The sequence below is a fragment of the Stomoxys calcitrans genome, chromosome 1, assembly GCF_963082655.1.
Source record: "Stomoxys calcitrans chromosome 1, idStoCalc2.1, whole genome shotgun sequence".
In the NCBI taxonomy this organism is placed as follows: Eukaryota; Metazoa; Arthropoda; class Insecta; order Diptera; family Muscidae; genus Stomoxys; species Stomoxys calcitrans.
The window spans coordinates 203,304,556-203,318,267 of NC_081552.1; positions in this window are offsets into that span (position 1 = coordinate 203,304,556).

The window sequence follows — 13,712 nt, forward strand, 5'->3', positions numbered from 1 at the left end:
TTTGCCATATGAAAGACCTTTTTGGCCCTTCTGTATAGATGGTTCGGATCCTTTTCCCTTAGAGGTATCATAACATCGTCTGCATAGCAGACGGGTCCAAATCCGTCCTCAATGAGCATCCGTAATAGGTCATTTATGGTGGTCACCCATATGAGTGGTGATAAAATGCCCCTCAGAGTTCGTACGACTTGCATATACTCCGAAAGCCTGGTGGGAGGCAAGGGCGGTATTTATACACAAGCCCGGCAAGGCAAGTGTCTCATAACTTTCCTTGCTGGGCTTGGGTATAAACACTACCCTTGCCTCCTGCCAGGAATATATGCAAGTTCTAGCCACACTGTGAAAATAGTGGCCATATGTGGCGCCAGATAGTCGGCCTCCTTCTGAAGTAACGCCGGAAATATTCCATCAGGTCCGGGAGACTTAAATGGTTTGAAACTCCTCAAGGATTCCTTCACCATAAATTCCGCAATTATAAACCTTCGATCAACGTCATTATCTTAAGATTCCGATGTCTCCGTGAGTCACGTCGTTTCCTGTGAAAAATGGGTTTTCATCAAAAGCCTCAACATGTCCTCCGTTGTCTCTGCTCTCACTCCCATGTCGTCTACTAACGTTTCTATTTGGACATGGGTCGTTCCTAGAGGCCGCAATTCTTTCAATTTGGTTGAAAGTTTGCATATGGTATTCTTTTATAATATCAGTACAAAGTATGTTCTTAATGGGTCGTGATCTGAAAAAGCTTGCATATAAACCGATCTACCGGTTTTACTTCTTGAACTCCTATATAGGACAAAAACTTTACTTACATATGTTTCAATCCAACTTTACACCTTAAGTAAATTTTATCTTAAGTTCTTAATTTAGGAATTTCATGAAATAAAATTCCTTTTTATTTCATTTGTCCTAACATTTCGTCAATTTCTTTAGTTTTTGTCTGTAAAATAATCGTTCAAAGAATCTGACAAATGCGATCCATGGCAGAGGGCCGACCAAGCTTAAGGTGCTCATAATTGTTCCCAGTGGGGTCTCCGGAAGTTTATGAGATATCATGTGCTATCACTTTAATAACCATACTGCACGATCTTTTTATACCCACCACCATAGGATGGGGGTATACTATTCTATATATATTTTGGATAATAGTAAAAATCTAAGACTATCTAGCCATGTCCCTCTGCCTGTCTGTTGAAATTACGCTACAAACAACAAACAAACAAATTTTGCCCATGAAAATTCCACTAAGGAATACGGCAAACTTCTCACATATCAATGAGTGCAGTCCGATTCAAGTTTAACCTCAATGATAAGGGGCCTCCTTTTTATAGCCGAGTCCGAAAGGCGTGCTGCTGTGCGACCACTCTTTGGAGAGAAGTTTTACATGGCATAGTACCTCACAAATGTTGCCAGCATTAGGAGGGGAAAACCACCGCTGAGTTTTTTTTCCTTTTGGTCTCGCCAGGATTCGAACCCAGGCGTTCAGCGTCATAAGCGGACATGCTAATCTCTGCGCTGCGGTGGTCTCTTTTAAAATAGAGATATTGAGCTGAAACTTTGTAAAGATTCTTTTTCTGTCCATAGGCGTGTTATGTTCGAAGATGACCTGTATCTGATATAGCCCCCATATAGGCCGACCTGCCGATTTAAGGTCTTAGGCCCATAAAAAAGCCACTCTTACTATCGGATTTTGCTGAAATTTGTGGCAGTGAGTTGCGTTAGGCCACTCGACTTCCTTCTTCAGTTTGGCCCAGATTGTTCCAGATTTGGATATAGCTGCCATACAGATCGATCTCTCGATTTAAGGTCTTGGGCCAATAAAAGTCACCTTTATTGTCCGATTTCGCTGAAATGTGAGAAAGTGAGTTGTGTTAGTCCATTCGGTTTTTTTTTCAATTTTCTCTGCTGCATGCTGTATATAATGCAGACCGATTCATTGGTTTTAGAGGAACCGCGACTTTTTCATATGTGGCGCCCTCACTTTTGTGGATGGTTATTGCTTCTGCAGGGACGATTGGGAACTGTTTTCGATCAACGTTGACTTGTTCATTGCGCCTATATTGAAAAGATTTTGTAACAATTTAAGTGGGCGTCCATGATAACTACGTTCTATGAGGCTTCTTGGAACGTGCCAATGATCCAACAGTTTATTCAGAAAATTTAATCCATAATGTGTTTGGAGTTCGGCTAAGAGCGGCTGGAAAACCTCATCTCCATTAGTTGTTCTGTTGCTCCATTTTACAAACCATCGCTGGTATCGATGTTGACTGTCACCTTGCACTTCGCAGTAGTCTTAAGTATTCATTTAAAGCGAAGACCTTGACATTCAAATACCTACAACGATTGGACAATTTCGAAAATTATATTTTTGCTGTCGGTAGTCAATCCCATAGCTTTTACCAGATCCTGAGCCTCTGCAAGGACCTCTTACGAGGGTATCGAATTAAACTTATCACTGTTAAACTTGTCGACCTCGTCATTTGAATAAAAGAGATGAATAGCATCTTCAGGAACAGCTGAGGGAATGACTATGCGTTGTCGCAACAGATTTATGTCTTCTTCGTTCATTTGACCCGAAGACATGTTGCTAAGTGCTATAGCAAAAGCTTGATCTTCTCCGCAAGTTCAAAATATATGAAGCTGTCCCAAACTGCATTGCCGTAATTTAAGCTGTAGGGGTCATTACATGGAGCTGAAAAGAACCATTGATCTCCAACGTCTGAAAACTGTTTCAAATATCCAAATACAATCGACAGATATGCCTCTGAAAATATCTGTGCTTTTAAATATTTGCTTCAGCCTTGCATCTAGAAAGGAGAACCTTCTCAATCCCACCATTGATATCTCATCAATTATAAGTAATTTCAAATTCATCACCATTGAGAACATGGAATTTATGGGGTCGGCAGTTAATGGTCTTTGGTCGGAATTAGATTGGTTAATTGGCAGTGCGAACATAGAATGCAAAATGCAAATTTGCCCATGAACATTCCACTAAGGAACTGGGACAAACTTCTCATATATCACTGAGTGCTGTCCGATTCAAATTCTAAGCTCAATGATAAGGGCTCTCCTTTTTATGGGAAGTTTAAACATGGCACAGAACCTCACAAATGTCGCCATCATAAAGAGGGGATAACCGCCGCTGAACATTTTTTCTAATGTTTTCGCCAGGATTCGAACCCCGGCGTTCAGCGTCATAGGCGGATATGCTAACCTCTGCGCTGCGGTGTTCTCCGCGAACATAGAGTGTAATTCCAAAAGCTGCCTTCCCTGTTGGTGCTGTTGGGAGGACTTTTATGCTGGTAAGGCGAGAAGCAGGAATGCTTTTTAGCCTGTGGTTAACGGACTGGTAAATTGCGGAAATTAATCTACTCTTGCCAACGATCTCTCAATTTAAGGTCTTGGACCCATAAAAGGAGCATTTTTTGTCCGATTTCGCTGAAATTTAGGACAGTGAGTTGTGTTAGGCCCTCCAAAATCCTTCTTGAAGATGGCCCAGATCGGCCCAGATTTGGATAGAGCGGCCATATGGACATATCTTGATCCCATAAAGGCGCATTTATTATCCGATTTCGCTGACACAGTGACTTATGTTTGGCTTTTCGACATATGATTCAGATCGGCCTGTATTTCGATATAGCTGCCAAAAAGACCAAAATTGAACCAAAATTGAACAGTGACTTGTATTTATTACAGCATTCTATTGTATGTCCGTGCTAAATTTGGCTTAAATCAGACCATATTTGAATATAGCTGGTATGGGTGCATAAATAATGAATTTTTCACCGGATTACGACGAAAGGTGGTTTACATATATACCCGAGGTGGTGGGGAACCCGGCCGAACTTAATGCCTTTTTACTTGTTTTAACTCACTGTGCAATATCGGCATATCTTCGTTCTGCTGCATGAGATCCAACTCAACTGTCTGACCAACCAGAGGGGAGCAAGTGAGCGGCCAACCATTCATATTTACCTAGTATTTCATTAATTCAAATTTAACGCTTCGAGCCAAACTTTGGTCAATTTGTCTTTATCAGCTCACTATCAACGTATGGGAACCTTTAGTACAGCGAACCTTTTTTTTTGGGCTTTGCAAAAAGCCAAGCAAGCAAGCAAGCAACCAACCAACAAGCAACTTCCTTTGGCATTTTGATCTACTTTTGCATCTTGTTTTTTATTTCCATTTTCGTGGGGACTCCCATTTTGCCAGTAATTACATACTGTCATCGCAAAACTGTTTTTACTGGGGCCTGTATCGCTGGCGGAACTAAAGTAGGCTGTAGTTGGCTGAAATGTCTTCTGTCCGGTTTTATTACGGTGCGTTTGTGGCGGCGTTCATCTTGCATTCGCTTTTGGGTTGGGGAAAATTTATTGATTGCATTATTATTGCATGCAGCAAAAAAAAAAAAAAAGAAAAAGCTGAAACATTTAAATTAATTTGCTCTGGTCATCGATGTAGCAGGCAACGTTATTGAGTGAACTTGTTATAAATGATCGCATAAATTGCCATTCAATATGCAACGGAGATATTAATTTGATTCGTTCCTACTGTGCACTCAGTCGAACCGTAAATGGATAAACAAATTACTTTACATAATTGAGGTGATTGTAGTTGAAATTATTTTCCAACAATGCATTGTCTTAATATTGTAAAAACTTTTGAAACTATTTTGTAAGAAAGAGGAAGCATGTCTTAAATGCCTTAATTTAAGGTGTGCTCAACGTTGATCTATCAATGGAAATCTGAAAATTGGCCTTAATGGCATATATATATCCAAATATAATGTGATCTCGGAAAAACCGATCTCCCTATGTTGATGAACCCCACAAACGTTTCAAGGGCCATGATTTGGGTATCTGCCCCAGGAATGTCCGCACTGTCTTTAGATAGGGGGCAGTATACACACTGGATATATTGGAGAAAGGCAGGGAGGACATTACCGCCATACAGGAAGCGATGGCTGGGGAAGGGTTCCACAACAACATCGAGAGGTGGCACCCTATATCTTGCCAACTTTACAGCGACAAATAAAGGAGAAGTATCGAAATAAAAGCAGAGAGGAGAAACGTCTATTCGTCAAGAAGATGAAGAAGGAAATGGATAGACGTGAGTGTAAGCGGATTGAGACACAAAATCCAAAGAATTAAAAATCAAACCGATGGCTTTGGTACAGGCACATCCTCCTGCAGAGACAAAGAATGAAATCTGACAACTAATACAGATAGTGTACTGAGGATATGGATAGAACACTTTTTCATACCACAGACCAAAACCTGACGATGGTATACAATGTTTACCTCCTAGGTAGAATAAGGTCCAAGAAGCAATGACCCGACTGAAAAATAAGAAGGCAGCAGGAGCCACCTAGGCAGAATGAGGTCCAAGAAGCAATGACCCGACTGAAAAACAAGAAGGCTTCAGGAGCCGATGGGTTGCCCGCTGAACTGTTTAACTATTTAAGACCAGAGGCGACACGATGATAAGGCGTAGGCATCAGCTTATCTGCGCAATCTGGCTAGAAGAACGCATACCCGATGATTGGAACCTCGTCATGCTATGTCCCGTACACAAGAAAGAAGACAAGACGGTATGTGCCAACTATAGAGTAATAAGTCGTCTCGTCATGGCATACAAGATTCTAACGAGCCTATTGTGTGAAAGATTAAAACCTAAAGTCAACGAAATAATTGAGCCCTATCAGTAAGGCTTTAGACCTGGTTAATCCATCATAGAACAGATATTTATACTGCGCCAAATCTTGGAAAGGATCCGTGAGGGACAAATCGCCACCTACCATCTTTTGGCTGATCACAAAACCGCCTTTGACATGCCTATACATTCAAAGGTAACAGATACGTCTTTGCAGGATGACACTCCTCAATTAATATACCAAATAACCTTTCCGAACCGTTTAATACAAAACTTTGGTAACCTGCTGGAGAAAATGATGCAAGATGCAGGTGAGAATTGGCATGGCACTCTAATCACAAGGTAACGTATGCTACTCACCTCTGCCGACGCCGTCGATATGTTTGGTCGGTCAACGGAAGAAGCAATGAAAATATCGAAGGAGTATCAATGAAAATGGCTTTGGCAGTAGATGGAGATAAAACAAAGTGGATGATATCAACTCCCACAAATCCCTGTAAGCCCGAGCATATAAAGAAAATGGAGAAAGTTGGGAACTACAACTTTGAGATAGTCAGCAACTTTATCTACCTCGACACCGCCGTTGCCGAAACAAATGAAACCAGTTTTGAAATAAGATGAAGATTAGTATAGGCTAACATGTGGTACTTTGGATTTAGCAAGCAGCTGAGAGGCAAAGCCACCTCTCGACAGACGCAGATTACACTATACATGGCACTGTTACTACCCGTGCTGGTGTATGACTCTGTAGCATGGATAATTGCGAAAACAGATAGGGAAGTTCTTTGAGTGTTTGAGAGAAGAGTACTTCGCAAAATATGTGGACCAGTTTCCGTAAATGGAGAGCGCCGTTTATAGGCCCAAGACCTTAAATCGAGAGAAGAAGGGTCTCGAATGGTCTAACACAACTCTCTGTTGCAAATTTCGGCGACATCGGATAATAAATGAGTTTTTTTTATGGGCCCAAGACCTTCAATCGAGAGATCGATTTATATGGCAGCTATATCCAAATCTAAACCGATCGCAGCCAAATTGATGAAGGATGTTGACTGGCCTGACAAAACTCACTATCCCTAAATTCAGCAATATGGGATAATACATGGGGCTTTTATGGGCCTAAGACCCTAAATCGGCTGATCGGTGTATATGGGGGCTATATCAAGATATAGTTTGATCAGTTGAAAATTTAGGCTTTCTAGGGCTCAAGAATTCAAAACGAAGGATCGATTTATATGGGGGCTATATCTATTTATAGACCGATTCGGTTTATTTTTGGCATGGATGTTGAAAGTCATAACACAGGTCTTTATTCCAAATTTATGGTTTACATGGGCGCTTTATCTCTTTATAGACCTATTTGCATCGTACTTGGCACAGTTGTTAAAAGTCATAGCGGAACACTACATGCAAAATTTTAGCCAAATCCTACGAAAATTGCGGCTTCCGAAAATTTAAGAAGTCAAATCGGGAGATCGGTTTAGATCGGAGCCATATCAGGTTATAGACCGATTTGAATCGTACTTGGCACAGTTATTAAAGAAGAATTTCAACCAAATCATACAAACATTGCGCCTTCCAGGGTCTTAAGACGTCTAATGGGGAGATAGGTTTATATGGTCGATTTGGAGCGTACTTGGCACATTTGTTAGAAGTCGCATCAGAACACTAATTGCAAAACGTCAGCCAAATCGGAAAAATGCGGCGTGGAAGCCGCTTAAGAGGTCAAATCCGGGGATCGGTATATATGGAACTATTGGGTTGCCCAAAAAGTAATTGCGGATTTTTTAAAAGAAAGTAAATGCATTTTTAATAAAACTTAGAATGAACTTTAATCAAATATACTTTTTTTACACCTTTTTTCTAAAGCAAGCTAAAAGTAACAGCTGATAACTGACAGAAGAAAGAATGCAATTACAGAGTCACAAGCTGTGAAAAAAATTTGTCAACGCCGTCTATATGAAAAATCCGCAATTACTTTTTGGGCAACCCAATATATCCCAATCTAAACCGATATGGCCCATTTGCAATCCCCAATGCCCTACATTAAAAAGAAATATCTACACAAAATTTCGAGCGGCTATCTAGCTTTGCGCGTCGACCACTATCTTAATTTCGACAGACGGACAGACATAGTGGCCCGGCTGGACGCGCTTTTTATACCCACCACCATAGGATGGCGTATACTAATCTAGTCATTCCATTTGTAACATCTCGAAATATTGATCTAAGACCCCACATAGTATATATAATTTTGATCGCCTCGACATACTGAGACGATCTAACCACGTCCGTCCCTCTGACGAAATGACGATAGCGGTCGATCGTGTATCGCTAGCTGCTTGAAATTTTGCGCAGATACTTAGTTTCAATGTGGGTCGCTGGAGATTGCAAATAGGCCACATCGGTTCAGCTTTAGATATGGCTCCCATATAGACCGATCTCCCGATGCGATTTCTTGAGCCCTTACAAGCCGTAATTTTTGAAGGATTTAGCTAAAATTTTGCACGAAATATTCAGTTATGACTATCAACAACTGAACTAAGTAAAGTCCAAATCGGTCTATAACCTGGTATAGCTCCCATATAAATCGATCTGTCGATTTGACTTCTTGAATCCTTACAAGCCGCATTTTTTGTCCGATTTGGCTGAAATTTTGCAAGCGGTGTTCCATTACGATTTCCAACGACTGTGCCAAGTAAGGTCCAAATCAGTCTATAACCTAATATAGCTCCCATATAAACCGGTCTCTCGATAATCCTTGTTCGGATTGCTGGTTTGGCAGAAGTTTGGTATGTAGAATAAAATTATGTCCTTCAACTAAGTTTAGTTTGTATAAATTTTGGAGGGTGTATAAGATTAGATTAGGCCGAACTTAGCGTCCTTTTTACTTGTTTTTTTTTATTATTTCTTTACTTTTAAAGTAAAACAAAACACAATCTGGAGTTTTTCTTTAACCAATATTTTGGTTTGATTTTTAAGGTCTTTAAGGAGGAGATAGCCATACTTTGTTTGCGCCTCAATAATAAATGCACAGTCAAACGAAATTTGTAAACTCTTTTATGAAGTCTTTGCCAACTGCATGACAAACTGACGGAAAGAAACAGTTTTATTGCAATGTCTACGCCATTTGTACGCCAATTGTTGGACATGGTTGCGATGATGCGATGCCATGCGATAACAATGTATTGACATTAGGATGGTTTGCCGAGTTAGGAAATAAGGAAAATAAAAGTGGATATTTTTGTATCATCATACAGATGATGATTGTTCAACCATAAGTTGCCTCCATTTGGTTTTACCTGTGTCGAGTTTTATCTTAGACTAGCTGACTAGCTGGGTGGTGTGGACCCACCCCCTTAACCCTTTTATTTGAGCCCCATTTTGACATGGTTGGAAAATTTTCTCCAATTATGTTCAATTTAGGGGTGTTTTCTGGGATGAGGAGGTCCCCCAGACACTTAGTCCTGAAAAAAATATCAGCATAGTGCTCTGATCGCAAATACCTTTTATTTAAACCCCATATTGCCATTGCTTTAAGGGGAGTTTACTGGATGAGACGTCCCCCAAACACATGGCCCCAAAATAGTTTATCAAATTCGTTTTCTTATCTCAAATACTTTTCATTTGAGCCACATATTGGCATGGTCGAAAAATTGTTTCCCTTTGGGGGTGTTTTGGGAAAGGGGTGATGCCCTAAATACATGGTCCTACATTTTGATATCAAATTCGTATTCTACTCCCAAATACCTCTATTTGAGCCCCATATTGCGATGGTCAGTAACAAATTGCTGTTTGTTGGGTCATTTAAGCCCCACATTGACATGGTCGGTAAATATGGCCAATTTAGGAGTGTTTTGGGGAGTGGTGGTGGTCCCCCAAACACTTAGCCCTGAAAATATATCAGCAACGTGCTCTATTCTCATATATCTCATTTATTTGAACCCCATATTCGCATTGGCCTCAAAATTGGACATTAAATCCGTTTTCTAATCTCAAATACCATTCATTTAAATCCATTATGGCAAAAGCCAGCAACTATGTCCGGTTTGGAGTATAGGCCCTAAAAACTATGATTTGGGGGTTGTTATGGTGGTGGGACGACGCCTAGACAGTTGATCCCTAATGTTGATATCAGATTCATGGTCTACTCCAAAGTATCTTTGATTTATCCATAGTCGGCAAACATGACCGGTTTGGGGGATGGGACGGCCACTCATTGACTTGGCTTTGAAAATATATATCAGATTCGTGTTCTTCCCTAAAAACCTCTTATTTGAGACTCATATTGCGATGGTCAGCAAATACTTCCTATTTGGGTGGTGTTATGGGGGTGGGGTGGCCCCATTGACACTTTTCCAGAATACTGATATCAGATTCGTGCTTTACTCCCAAATACCTTTCATTTGATGCCCTTATTGCTATGGTCGTAAAATTGTCCCCTTTTGGGGGTCGTTTTTTAGGGAGAGGCGTCCCCCGAAACACTTGGTCCCATATTTGGATATCAGATTCGTATTCTACACTCAAATACCTTTTGTTTAAGCCCCATATTCCCATGGTCAGTAAATAAGTCCTGTTTGGGGGGTGTTTTGGGAAAGGGGTGGACTCCCAGAAACTTTGTCCGAAATTTGGATATTAGTTTCGTATTCTACTCGCAAATTCTTTTCATTTGAGTCCCATATTGCCATGGTCGGTAAATATGTCCGATTTAGGGGTGTTTTGGGGCTTGGGGTGATCCCCCTAATACTTGGTCCGACAATTGGATATCTGATACTTTTTCTTATCCTAACTACCTTTCATTTGAGTCCCATATTGTTGTGATTGGTCTAAATATATGTTTTATAGGTTTTAGGATGGGGGAATTGCACCAACCATTTCCGAAATCTGGCGTTTCTGACAATTAGGGTAAGGAGGAGGGTCCGCTCCCCCTTCAGATATCAAAAAATGTAGTACCCTATTTTCACCATGGGATGATTATGCACCCTCTGTGAAAATTTTAAGAAAATCGGTTCCGCTGTTTCTGAGTCTATAGGGAACACACAAACAAACACAAATTGAATTTTATTTGTAAGAAGATATTCCAATTGAGGAACAACAGGCTATTTTATGAGTTCTATCCTAATCAAGCAGAGCTTTATAATAAAGAGTTCCCCTATGTATTGTTGGATACTTGTATATTGGAGATTTTTTACTTGGAATACCTCACAAAAGTCGCCAGCATTTGTAAGGGAATGACCAAAGCTGACAAGGTTTTTTCTGATGTAATTCGAACCCAGGTGTTCAGTCAAATAAAAAAACAACCCTAATGGCATGTTTAAAACGTGGTCACCGTGGAGCAGAGGTTATAAACGTCAGGTTTCGAATGCAAGAACATCATAAGCATTTTTACCGATGGTTTTTCCCTCCCAATGCTTTCGATATTTGTGGGAAACTATGTCATGCAATAGCAGCCATGTAAAAACTTCTCCTCAAAGAGATGACCCCTGAGGCACTCCGTTCGCACTCGGCAATACAATAGAGGTCCCTTATCTTTAAACTTGAAACGGACAACACTCATTCATATGTGAGAGTTTTGCCTCCGGTGCCTAGATGAACTATTTGTGGACAAATTTGCAATAAAATGTTGACCGTGTTTGCAACCGTAACGACTGAATACATATTAGCCACCCTATTAAATGTCTACAAATGTTGCAAACATAAAACTACAAAAATAAAAGTTATCAACATTTCCGGCGTCATTTGGTGCAGAGTTTGGTGCCATTTCAACTATTAGCAAGTTAAAGAAAAGTTTAAACAACAGTAACGCCATTTAGTATGGAAAAGAAAAGTAGCTAATACCTGTGGGTAAATAAGACCCAGTGTCCATACAAGTTTTTCTATTGGAGATAAATTTTTAAAGAGAAAGAAAGAAAAAAGAACAAAAACGTATAGACTCTGTATTGCCAACATGTTTTTGGCAATAGGATATGAGACGGGCATGTGATGTTCACAGCCATGTAAGAAGATCGGTTGAATGTTTAGTTTAAAAAAAGTTATCAATAACCTGAAAAGTAGAAGGAAAAACAAGAAGACTTAAACCGAAGCCCTTGCGGTCACGAATACAAAATTGTGTTTGAAAAACTCGCCAATCGGAGCCCAAAAGTGCAGAATATAGTCCACACACCCTTGCCCCGTCACGACCGTAGAGAGAGTAAAGCTTATGACGAGACTTCTGACAACATAAGCCCTTTACGAAAGAGGATCTAAGGACTACGGCCCCCAGCCTCTAGAACAGAAAAGCCCCCGGTCCCGAAGGAACACCGGCCGCGGCCATCAGGCAGATAGCTGAAAACAAACCAGAATTTCTTGTCAGAGTGTTTAACCGAGGCTTCTTGGAAGGTGTTTTTCCGGAGGTAGGAAGGAGACCAAAGGCAGTGCCTATAAGCAAGGAAAAAGGTGATTCCACATTTTCGTCCTCATACAGGGCACTGGATACGGCCGGCAAGCCTTAGGAGCGACTTATAAAGCCACAGCTCCGGAACGCCAGTATTGAGGGTGGTGGACTCTCAGTGAGACAACATGGATACGGCCGGCAAGCCTTAAGAGCAACTTATAAAGCCACGGCTCCAAAACGCCATCATTGAGGGAGGTGGGTTCTCAATGGGACAACAGGGCTCCCGGGCAGGAAAGTTCACAATTGGAACTCTCAGAGATGTGGTGGAGATAGTACAGGCGGTTAGGAAAAGGAACCACTACTGCAGGCCGATTGTGCTCTTAACCACACTGGATGTGAAGAACGCATTTAATAGCCTCAGATAGTTTGACATCCTTCAGAGCGGACTCTAATAGCCCGTCATATCTTATGAAGGCCAACGTGGCGAAGACTTTAGCGTGTTCACCTGTGATACCGAATGCCTGGTTTCATATCCCGTCGTGAACATCAGAAAAACTTTCAGTGGTGGTTATCCCCTTACTAATGCTGGCTACATTTGTGAAGTATCCTGTCATGTTAAAAATTCTCTACCAAATGGTGTCGCTATGCGGCACGCCGTTTGGACTCACCTCTTATCATTCAGCTTAAATTTATATAGGAATGCCCTCATTGATATCAGAGAAGTATCCCCTGTTCCTTAATGGAATGTTCATAGCAAATTTAGCACAACTTTAATCTGATGAGAATAATGAGAAGTTACTTGCATAACCGGGTACTTATCTATAACTCTAAGGATGGAACGAGTGAATATAAGGTCAGCGCAAGGTTCCATATTTGGAATACTGCAAATAGAAATGCCAGACGAAACCTTTTTGGTAGGATATGATGACGACATCGCTGCAGTCATCACGGCAACAGACACAAAGGGTGCAGAGCGCAAACTACGGCAGGTGATACTAAGGGCAAAGGGCTGGCTGGACCCCATGGCTTCGAGCTTGCGATGCAGTAGAAGTAGTTGCTACTCTTAACGAGAAAATACATCCCAGTGGAAGTGGCTATGCGCATAGACGACATACTGGTGAAGACCTAGTGATCGTTTAAATATCTAGGGATCCGACTGGATACAAAGCTGAACTATGTAGGCCCTGAGAATGTCAACGCAACTTAGTCGACTGATGGCCAACATAGGTCGGCCTCTCCCGAGCTGGCGCAGACTCTTAATGAAGAGATGCAATAGCATCCTTCTCTATTTAAGCGAAATATGGGACTAGATACTGCAGACAGCATGCCGAGCGAAGTCTCTGCTCTCGGTATAAAGGACGGTTGCTCTTAGGGTCATATCATCCTGCCGAACAGTCCTTATAATAGCTCCTATAGAACTACAGGCCATAGAGAGTATCATGATCTACAGCCAAATTCGACAACATCCAGAGAAAAGAAGGGGAATATTCAAACGAATCATACATGGGCCACACGAGAGAAGACTCCTGGTACGGTATAGCTTTAAGCACCGATTTCTGTGGTGTTCATTTCTGTCAAGGGAAGCTTAGCTGCGAGCTGCCGGGCGCGTCCACAGGTTGCGGAAAATGGAATATTTCATACGGAGTAGCTACAACGGCAGTCGCGGACGATCAGCGGTATAAAGCGGAGA